The following is an 11,631-nucleotide window of genomic DNA, read 5'->3' on the forward strand; positions in this document are numbered from 1 at the left end:
GTTCTCCCACAATGCCTCAGATAGTGCTCCCTCAATACCTCAGATAGTGCTCCCTCAATACCTCAGATAGTTCTCCCTCAATACCTCTGAAAGTGCTTTCTCAATACCTCAGATAGTGCTCCCACAGTACCTCAGATAGTACTCCCTCAGTACCTCAGATAATGCTTCCTCAGTAAGTCAGAAAGTGCTCCCTCAATACCTCAGAAAGTCCTCCCTCAGTGCCTCAGATAGTTCTCCCTCAGTACCTCAGATAGTGCTTCCTCAGTACCTCAGAAAGTGCTCCCTCAATACCTCTGAAAGTGCTCCCTCAATACCTCAGATTGTTCTCCCTGAGTACCTCAGATAATTCTCCCTCAGTACCTCAGAAAGTGCTCCCTCAATACCTCAGAATGTGCTCCATCAATACCTCAGATTGTTCTCCCTCAATACCTCAGAGAGTGCTTCCACAATACCTCAGAAAGTGCTTCCTCAATACCTCAGAATGTGCTCCATCAGTGCCTCAGATAGTGCTCCCTCAATTCCTCAGAATGTGCACCATCAATACCTCAGATCGTTCTACCTCAATACCTCAGAGAGTGCTTCCTCAATACCTCAGAAAGTGCTTCCTCAATACCTCAGAATGTGCTCCATCAATACCTCAGAAAGTGCTCCCTCAATACCTCAGAAAGTGCACCCTCAGTACCTCAGATAGTGCTCCCTCAATATCTCAGAAAGTGCTCCCTCAATACCTCAAAACGTGCTCCCTCTGTACCTCAGATAATTCTCCCTCAGTACCTCAGATAGTGCTCCCTCAATACCTCAGAAAGTGCTCACTCAGTACCTCAGATAGTTCTCCCTCAGTTCCTCAGATAGTGCTTCCTCAGTACCTCAGAAAGTGCTCCCTCAGTACCTCAGATATTTCTCCCTCAGTACCTCAGATAGTGCTCCCTCAATACCTCAGAAAGTGCTCCCTCAGTACCTCAGAAATTTCTCCCTCAGTTCCTCAGATAGTGTTTCCTCAATACCTCAGAAAGTGCTCCCTGAATACCTCAGATAGTTCTCCCTCAATACCTCCAAAAGTGCTCCATCAATACCTCAGATAGTGCTCTATCAATAGCTCAGATAGTGCTCCCTCAATACAGCAGACAGTGCTACCTCAGTACCTCAGATAGTTTTCCCTCAGTACCACAGAAAGTGCTTTCTCAATACATCAGAAAGTGCACCCTCCGTACCTCAGATAGTGCTCCCTCAATACCTCAGAAAGTGCTCCATCAATACCTCATAAAGTGCGCCCTCATTACCTCATTTAGTGGTCCCTCAATACCTCAGAAAGTGCTCCATCAATACCTCAGATAGTTCTCCCTCAGTACCTCAGAGTGTGCTTCCTCAATACCTCAGAACTTGCTCCCTCAGTACCTCAGAAAGTGCTTCCTCAACACCTCAGAAAGTGCTCCCTCAGTACCTCACATCGTGCTCCCTCAATACCTCAGAAATTGCTCCATCAGTACCTCAGAAAGTGCTTCCTCAGTACCTCAGAAAGTGCTACCTCAATACCTCAGAAAGTGATCCCTCAGTACCTCAGAAAATGCTCCCTCAATACCTCAGATAATGCTCCTGCAATACCTCAGAAAGTGCTCGCTCAATACCTCAGATAGTTCTCCCACAATGCCTCAAATAGTGCTCCCTCAATACCTCAGATAGTGCTCCCTCAATACCTCAGATAGTGCTCCCTCAATACCTCAGATAGTTCTCCCTCAATACCTCTGAAAGTGCTTTCTCAATACCTCAGATAGTGCTCCCACAGTTCCTCAGATAGTACTCCTTCAGTACCTCAGGTAGAGCTTCCTCAGTACGTCAGAAAGTGCTCCCTCAATACCTCAGAAAGTGCTCTCTCAGTACCTCAGATATCTCTCCCTCAGCACCTCAGAAAGTGCTCCCTCAATTCCTCTGAAAGTGCTCCCTCAGTGCCACAGTTCGTGCTCCCTCAATACCTCAGAAAGTGCTCCCTCAGTCCCTCAGATTGTTCTCCCTGAGTACCTCAGATAATTCTCCCTCAGTACCTCAGAAAGTGCTCCCTCAATACCTCAGAATGTGCTCCATCAATACCTCAGATCGTTCTCCCTCAATACCTCAGAGAGTGCTTCCTCAATACCTCAGAATGTGTTCCATCAGTGCCTCAGATAGTGCTCCCTCAATACCTCAAAAAGTGCTCCCTCAGTACCTCAGATAATTCTCCCTCAGTACCTCAGAACGTGCTTCCTCAATACCTCAGAAAGTGCTTCCTCAATACCTCAGAAAGTGCTCCCTCAGTACCTCAGATATTTCTCCCTCAATACCTCAGAGTGTGCTCCCTCAATACCTCAGAACGTGCTCACTCAGTACCTCAGATTGTTCTCCCTCAGTTCCTCAGATAGTGCTTCCTCAGTACCTCAGAAAGTGCTCCCTCAGTACCTCAGATATTTCTCCCTCAGTACGTCAGATATTTCTCCCTCAGTACCTCAGAAATTGCTCACTCAGTACCTCAGATAGTTCTCCCTCAGTTCCTCAGATAGTACTTCCTCAGTACCTCAGAAAGTGCTCCCTCAGTACCTCAGAAAGTGCTCCCTGAATACCTCAGATAGTTCTCCCTCAATACCTCCGAAAGTGCTCCATCAATACCTCAGATAGTGCTCTATAAATACCTCAGATAGTGTTCCCTCAATACCTCTGAAAGTGCTCCCTAAATACCCCAGATAGTTCTCCCTCAATAACTCAGATAGTGCTCCCTCAATACCTCTGAAATTGCTCCCTCAATACCTCCGATATTTTTCCCTCAGTGCCTCAGATAGTGCTCCCTCAATACCTCAGATAGTGCAACCTCAATACCTCAGAAAGTGCTTCCTCAATACTTCAGATAGTTCTGCCTCAATACCTCAGAAAGTGCTCCCTCAATACCTCAGAAAGTGCTCCCTCAGTACCTCAGATAATTCTCCCTCAGTACCACAGATAGTTCTCCCTCAGTTCCTCAGAAAGTACTCACTCAGTACCTCAGAAAGTGCTCCCTTAGTACCTCAGATAGTGCTTCCAAAATGCCTCAGATAGTGCTCCCTCAATACCTCATAAAGTGCACCCTCAGTACCTCAGATAGTTCTCCCTCAGTACCACTGATAATGCTTTCTCAATTCCTCATATCGTTCTCCCTCAATACCGAAGAAAGTGCTCCCTCAATAACTCAGAAAGTGCACCCTCAATAACTCAGAAAGTGCTCCCTCAATAACTCAGAAAGTGATCCCTCAATACCTCAGAAAGTGCTCCCTCAATAACACAGAAAGTGCTCCCTCAATAACTCAGAAAGTGCTCCCTCAATACCGAGGAATTCATCACTTTGTTGTGTTTAACCCCCAAAGCACCTTAGACAGTAGCTCCACAAAACATTCATATCCTCAACACTTCAGGGCTCAGCCCAGCTTCCCCGTCAGACTGTGTTCAAACCCCTTCAGACTGTAAGGACCCACATCCACCCCTGTCCAAGATTGGAACCCAGGTCCCCAGTACATTACTTGTTTCTCTGGATTAATTTTAGATTTCCTACAGTGTAGAAGCAAGCCATTCCGTCCATTGGCTCCACACTGACTGTCTGAACAGCATCGCACCCAGACTCACATCCTCTACTCTATCCCTGTAATGCTGCATTTCCCATGGCATCTTTGGGCAGTGGGATAGAACTGGAGCACCCTGAGGGAACCCGCACAGATACAGTGAGAATGTGTAAACTCCACACAGACAGTCACCGGGAGTTAGAATCAAACCACTGAGGCACCATGCTGTCCTCTCTCCTTGGATGCCATCTCATCTAACCTTTTACTAAGCAATCTCCCATGTGAAACCTTCTCATCTGTTTCCTTGGTCATCCCTTCAAAAGCTCTATCAAGTTGGACACATCATTTCCACAAACAAAGCCAAGCTGACCATCCCTAATCAATTCTTGCTTTTCCAAATACATGTAAGTTGTCTCTCAGAATGCCCTCCAACAGCTTACCCACCACTGCCATCAGGCTCACAGCTCCATAGTTCAATGGCTGTTCCTTGCAGCCTTACTTCAATAATGGCCCATCATTAATCACCCTCCAGTCTTCAGGCACCTCACCCGTTGTCACTGATCGGTCCATCTGACAAGGCCATCTCCATCCTTCTGTAACCTAAGGCTATCCTCCTCAGTATTTATCACCTCACCAATACCCATATCATTCATGACCCCACTGATTAACCCTCCACCATTCAAACCTAAATCTTTTCTATCAACTACATCAGCAAGACCCCAACAGTGAGACATGAACAGACAGAGATTTCTAACTGGGCCATCACTGTCTGCTTCCTGCCACTCAGCATTCTGTGCCAAATTCCTTGGATCTTGAGTTTTTATGTTCACTATCAGTTTCCAGTCTGGATCCTGATAAAAGCCTGACTGACCTCCAAGCAGACGACAGGAAAGTATTGCCCTTATTTACACAGCTGGTCACCTCCTTAAAAAGTGCACTCCCATTGGTCAGACCTGCCCTCCCCTGAACACAACCATTCTGACTGTTCATCATGAACTCCAGTCTCTGTAAATGCTGATTAATTCTATCTCCCAAAATTGCTTCCAACAGACGTCCCACCCACGGTATTAGCCTGACTGGCCTGTAGCTGCCTGGTATATCCCATGTTCCTACTTGAATAACAGGACCACATGGTCAGTCCGACGGCACCTCTCCTGTGGCCAGAGGGGATTTGAAAATGTTTGCAAGTGTATCTGTTTCTTCCTCCATCACCTCATTCAGTAAACGGAGATACATTTCCACCGTCTTTGGAGATTTACTGGGCTGTAAGAAGGCCAGACCACTCAGAACCACCTCTCTCCCTATATATGCTAATTCATTTAATTGTATCACAGAGCATCTCCACGATTTCATACCGTCCCTGTCCCAATGAGCATTGACACAATGCATCCATTCACTGTAGCCTCTGGGTCCATGCACAAATTCTCACTGTGTTCCACAACCTACTCTTTCTCTCATTATCAATTCACCCTTAATGTCACTGTAAAGTCCTGTCAGATTTTTATTTCCTCTCTTAGCACTCCTCGCTCCCAGACAAATAGCCTGCAATACGATTTGGAGGAGTGTGGGATGTCATTCTGGATGTGGATTAGCATTGGGAAGCTCAGAAATAAGGAACACATGACTGTGCTGAGTGTGGGGCAGTGGGACTCATTTGGGATGAGCAGACGGAAGCTGAGGAATAAGCCTCAGCCCTGTTGGCTGCAAAGGGACTTGGATATGATGCAGAGCTGGGCTGAGGAGTGGCAGATGGAGTTCTACCCTGCCAAGTGTGAGGTTGTCCATTTTGGAAAGACAAATAAGAATGCGGAATACAGGGTTAACGGTAGGGTTCTTAGTAAGGTGGAGGAGCAGAGGGATCTTGGGGTCTATGTTCATAGATCTTTGAAAGTTGACACTCACGTGGATAGAGCTTGTAAGAAGGCTATGGTGTGTATTAGTGTTCATTAGCAGAGGGATCGAATTCAAGAGTCGTGAAGTGATATTACAGCTGTACAGGACTTTGGTTAGGCCACATTCGGAGAACTGTATGCAGTGCTGGCCGCCTCACTTTAGGAAATATGCGAAAGCTTTGGAGAGGGTGCAGAGAAGATTTACCAGGATGTTGCCTGGAATGGAGAATAGGTCGTACAAGGATAGGTTGAGAGTGCTAGGCCTTTTCTCGTTGGAACGGCAAAGGATGAGGGGTGACTTGAGAGAGGTTTATAAGATGATCAGAGGAATAGATAGAGTAGACAGTCAGAAACTTTTTCCCCGAGTACAACAGAGTGTTACAAGGGGACATAAATTTAAGGTGAAGGGTGGAAGGTATAGGGGGGATGTCAGGGGTAAGTTCTTTACCCAGAGAGAGGTGGGGGCATGGAATGCGCTGCCTGTGGGAGTGGTCGAGTCAGAATCATTGGTGACCTTTAAGTGGTAATTGGATAGGTACATGGATGGGTGCTTAAGCTAGGACAAATGTTCGGCACAACATCGTGGTCCGAAGGGCCTGTTCTGTGCTGTATTGTTCTATGTTCTATGTTCTATATCCTCTGACAGTGCAGCGCTCCCTCAGTACTGACCCTCTGACAATGCAGCTCTCCCTCAGCACTGCTCCTTTGACCCTGCAGCACACCCTCAGAAATGACGCTCTGACACAACAGCTTTCCCTCAGTACTGACCCTCTAACTCTGCAGCACTCTCTTTGTACTTACATTTCCACAGTGCAGCATTCCCTCAGTACTGACACTCATACAGTGTGGCATCCCCTCAGTACTGACCCTCCGACAATGTGGCACTCCCTCAATACAGATGCTCTAACAGTGCAGCACTCCCTCGGTACTGACCCTCCGATAACGTGGCATTTTCTCAGTACCAACCCTCCGGCAGAGCAGAACTCCCTCAGTACTGACAGTCTGACAGTGCGACACTGCCTCATTCCTGCACTTCTGATAGTCCAGCAATGCCTCAGTACTGACCCTTTGGCAGTGCAGCACTCCCTCAGTACTGACCCTTTGGCAGTGCAGCACTCCCTCAGTACTGACCCTTTGGCAGTGCAGCACTCCCTCAGTACTGACCCTTTGGCAGTGCAGCACTCCCTCAGTACTGACCCTTTGGCAGTGCAGCACTCCCTCAGTACTGACCCTTTGGCAGTGCAGCACTCCCTCAGTACTGACCCTTTGGCAGTGCAGCACTCCCTCAGTACTGACCATCTGACTGTGCAACTCTCCCTCAGTACTGACCCTCTGACAGTACAGCTCTCCCTCAGTACTGACCTTTTGGCAGTGCAGCACTCCCTCAGTACTGACCCTCTGAAACAACACTCCCTCAGAACTGACACACTGACCGTGTAGCACTCCCTCAGTAATGACCCTTTGAGTGTGCATTACTCTCTCAGTACTGACCCCCTGGCAATGCAGCAATCACTCAGTACTGACTGTCCGACAGATAGCATGGCACTCCCTCAGTACTGACCCTTCACAGCATGGTGATCCCTCAGTACTCATCCCCTCAGAGTGCGTTGCTCCCTCAGTTCTAACCCTTTCACAGTGCAGCGCTCCCTCAGTAGTAACTCTCTCACAGTGCGACACTCTGACAGCATGGCGATCCATTAGAACTGACCCTCAGAGAGTGCGCACTTCATCACTACTGACCCTCTCCCTGCACAGCAATCCCTCCATCCTGACGTTCTGACAATGCAGCACTCCCTCCTCACTGATACTCTGACAATGCTGCACTCCCTCCATACTGACCCTCTGACACTGCTGCACTCCCTCCACACTGACCCTCTCACAATGCTGCACTCCCTCCACATTAATCCTCTGACAATGCTGTACTCCCTCCACACTGACCCTCTGACAATGCTACACTCCCTCCACACTGACCCTCTGACAATGCTATACACCCTCCACACTGATCCTCTGACAATGCTGCACTCCCTCCACATTAATCCTCTGACAATGCTGTACTCCCTCCACACTGACCCTCTGACAATGCTACACTCCCTCCACACTGACCCTCTGACAATGCTATACACCCTCCACACTGATCCTCTGACAATGCTGCACTCCCTCCACATTAATCCTCTGACAATGCTGTACACCCTCCACACTGATCCTCTGACAATGCTGCACTCCCTCCACACTGACCCTCTGACAATGCTGCACTCCGTCCACACTGATCCTCTGATAGTGATGCGCTCCCTCAGTAGAGTGGAAGTGGCCCTATACTGACCCTCCGACATTGTGGCCCAATCTCAGGACAAAACCTCCGACAGTACAGCACTCCATCACAAATGACACTCTGACAGTACAGCACTGCCTCAGTACTGACTCATTGACAGTGTATCACTCCCTCAGTACTGACCCTCTGCCTCGGTCCTGCACCTCTGACAGTCCAGCAGTGCCTCAGTACTGTCTATCTGACTGTGTAGCATTCTCTCTGTACTAAACCTCTGACAGTGCAGCACTCTCTCAATACTGACCATCTGACTGTGCGGAACGCCCTCAGTACTGACCCGCTGATAGTTCAGCACCCGCTCGGTACTGATCCTCTGACAGTGCAGCACTCCCTCAGTACTGACCCTCTGACAGTGCAGCACTCTCTCAATACTGACCATCTGACTGTGCGGAACGCCCTCAGTACTGACCCGCTGATAGTTCAGCACCCGCTCGGTACTGACTTTCTGACAGTGCAGCACTCCCTCAGTACTGACCCTCTGACAATGCAGCACTCTCTCTGTCCCGACCCTCTGAAATAGCACTCACTCGGAACTGACACTCTCACTGTGTAGCGCTCCCTCAGTACTGACCTTTTGATAGTACATGCTCCCTCAGTTCCTACCCTATGACAGTGTAGTGCTCATTCAGTACTGACCCTCTGATGGTGCAGTGCTCTCAGACTACAGAGCCTCAGACAGTGCGGCATTCCCTCTGGACTGAACCTCTGACAGTGAGGTGCTCCCTCACTACTGACTGTCCGACAGTGCGGTGATCCCTCAGTGCTCACCCTCTGGCAATGCAGCAGCCCCTCAGTACTGACCCTCTGACAACGCAATGATCCCTCAGTGCTGTTCCTCTGACAGTGCGGCACTCACTCAGTACTGACGCTCACACAGTGCAGAACTTCCTCAGTACTGACCATCTGACACTGTGGCAGTGCCCCCATACCGACCGTGTGACAGTGCGGTACACCCTCAGTACTGACACTCTGGCAGTGTAGCTCTTTGACTGAGCAGCGCAACTTTAGTTCTGACATTCTTACTGTGCAGCGCTCCCTCAGTACTAACTCTTTGAGAGTGCAGCACTCCCTCACTACTGACACTCTGACAGTGCAGCACTCCCTCAGTACTGACCCTCCGACAGTGCAGCACTCCCTCAGTACTGACCCTCTGACAGTGCAGTACTCCCTCAGTACTGACACTCTGACAGTGCAGCACTCCCTCAGTACTGACCCTCTGACAGTGCAGTACTCCCTCAGTACTGACCCTCTGACAGTGCAGCACTCCCTCAGTACTGACCCTCTGACAGTGCAGTACTCCCTCAGTACTGACCCTCTGACAGTGCAGTGCTCCCTCATTACTGACCCTCTGACAATGCTGCACTCCCTCAGTACTGATCCTCTGACAGTGCAGCATTCCCTCAGTACTGACCATCTGACAGTGCAGCACTCCCTCAGTACTGATCCTCTGACAGTGCAGCACTCCCTCAATACTGACCCTCTGACACTGCAGCACTCCCTCAGTACTGATCCTCTGACAGTGCAGCACTCCCTCAGTACTGAGCCTCTGTCAGTGCAGCACTCCCTCAGTACTGACCCTCTGACAGTGCAGCACTCCCTCAGTACTGATCCTCTGACAGTGCAGCACTCCCTCAGTACTGACCATCTGACAGTGCACCGCTCCCTCAGTACTGACCTTCTGACAGTGCAGCACTCCCTCAGTACTGACCCTCTCACAGTGCAGCACTCCCTCAGTACTGACACTCGAGCAGTGCAGCACTTCCTCAGTACTGACACTCTGACAGTGCAGCACTCCCTCAGTACTGATCCTCTGACAGTGCAGCACTCCCTCAGTAATGATCCTCTGACCGTGCTCCACTCCCTCAGTACTGATCCTCTGACAGTGCAGCACTTCCTCAGTGCTGACCCTCTGACAGAGCAGCACTCCCTCAGTACTGACCCTCTGACAGTGCAGCACTCCCTCAGTACTAACCCTCTTTTCTTCTATTTCATAGAGTCTTGTGGAAATTTGGAGACATTGGGTCTGCAGATTCTGAGGAAGCATGAGAGAGACACACAAACCAAACCCTGTCTGAAACTCTCTGCAATAGACTATTCAGAGGCACAGAGTCACAGAGATGCACAGCTTGGAAATGGACCCTCCTGTCCAACTCGTCCATGCCAACCAGATATTCTCATCTCATTTCATTCCATTAGCTAGCACTTGGCTGATATCCCTCTAAACCCTTCCTATTCACATACTCATCCTGATGCCTTTTAAATGTCACAATTGTACCAGCCCCATCACTTCCTCTGGCAGATACCTGCATGCCCTTGAATAAGTGCTCAAACATTCATACTGTCGATACATACTCTAATAAATACCAACCTACGAAAGCTATCATTGTCATTTTCAACCCACCTTGAGCTTCTTCATTACACTGATTTCAACACAGGGAAAGAAACAGAGTTAGTGACCATCCACCGTGACCCTGTTATAAAACTTATTTTCAAATGTGGCTTGTATGTGATTCCCACACCCTCTAATAGTTGCCTGGAAGGTGTGGATGAGCTGTACTCTCCTGCTGCAGTCCTTGGGTGTCCCACAGTGATGTTAGGGAGGGAGCTCCAGGATTTTGACCTGAACCATGGAAAGAGCTCTCTTACTGGAGTGTCCTTTTTAAAGTTGGGAAGTTAGTATAGACCAGGAGGACCCAAGAGCTGCTGTCTTGTCAGAGAGAGAGGCCTGGTGGGTCACACACCTCAGGTGAGGGGCGATGTTGTGAAGCTGGGGCCTTCATGATAATTTCAGACATGATAGAGATTGAGCCAACAATGTTGGCATCACGAACCTGTTAGCTGTGGGAAGTGATCCTCCTTTGTAGCAGAGGGATTCAATCCCTTTAATCGACCAAGCTTGAGAATTCAACACTAAAGTTAATCTGTACGGACGCGCTGGAGACCTGAACTGTCAATACAGAGATTGCTGAAGAAACCTAGCATGTCTGGCAGCATCTCTGAAGGGAGAGGGAGAAAGAGACAGAGAGAGAGTTCACCTTTCAATCCAGTGATTTCTGCGGGAAGGTTCCATCAGAACAGACCGTTTGAGGAAGGGTCACTTGAAATGCGAATTATTCCTCTCTCTCTTCACCGCTGCTACCTGCTGAATTCTGCTGAATATCACCAGCCATCTGTTTGATTGAGAATTTGACCTGATCCAAGCGTCACTGAGTCATTCAGTCAGTGTTCAATGCCCTGAGGCTGCTTCTGCTGAAAGTTGACAAACAGGTTTAAGGCTTTGTAAGGTATTGTGTTCGGAGGGCGGGGTACATGGGAGAACAGATACAGAGCACAGGCACTTCACAAAGTTCCTTCTCAATGTAACTTTGTGATGTTAATTCAGAAGGAATCGCTCAGAGCTAACATTTCAGTTTATCAGCCAAGGGGAGTATATATGTCATGACAAAGACTTGTTGTAAAGACTGTACCGAACCGAACTTTAGTGACTATGTTTGTACGTAAAGTTTTTTTGTGAATAAAGTATCTTTTTGAAATTGATATAAATATTTTTTCGAGGGGGACCAAGCATCTTGAGGTTGTGGAGGCATTGCCCTTGTCCCTAATCTTTCTTAAATAAACGCTAGACAAGTTCGATACTCCCCGGGTATAGACATCAAACGGTCATCAACGGGGAGGAGATGGTGGGATGGTCACCGGGGCTCAGTGTTGCCTCACCCCACCCGGGTTCGATTCCAGCCACGGGCGACTGTCTGTGTGGAGTTGGCACATTCTCCCCGTGTCAGCCTCCGGGTGCTCCAGTTCCCTGTCACTGTCCAAAGATGTGCAGGCTGGGTGGGTTATCCAGAGGAAATGAAGG

At 48.8% G+C, this 11,631-nt stretch overlaps 1 long non-coding RNA gene across 1 annotated transcript in view; it reads right to left on the minus strand.

The window, feature by feature from the left end:
• Positions 1–10,903, minus strand: part of LOC148141486 (uncharacterized) — a 306,543-nt gene extending 295,640 nt beyond the window's left edge. Inside the window, exon 1 of the long non-coding RNA XR_015752544.1 lies at positions 10,811–10,903. This is a non-coding gene — a long non-coding RNA (uncharacterized LOC148141486). The remainder of the gene's footprint in view (positions 1–10,810) is intronic.
• Between the last annotated feature and the right edge of the window lie 728 nt (positions 10,904–11,631).

Source organism: Chiloscyllium plagiosum, unplaced genomic scaffold (genome assembly GCF_037043375.1).
Source record: "Chiloscyllium plagiosum isolate Xiang-an unplaced genomic scaffold, Cpla_swu_hap1 HiC_scaffold_33, whole genome shotgun sequence".
NCBI lineage: Eukaryota > Metazoa > Chordata > Chondrichthyes > Orectolobiformes > Hemiscylliidae > Chiloscyllium > Chiloscyllium plagiosum.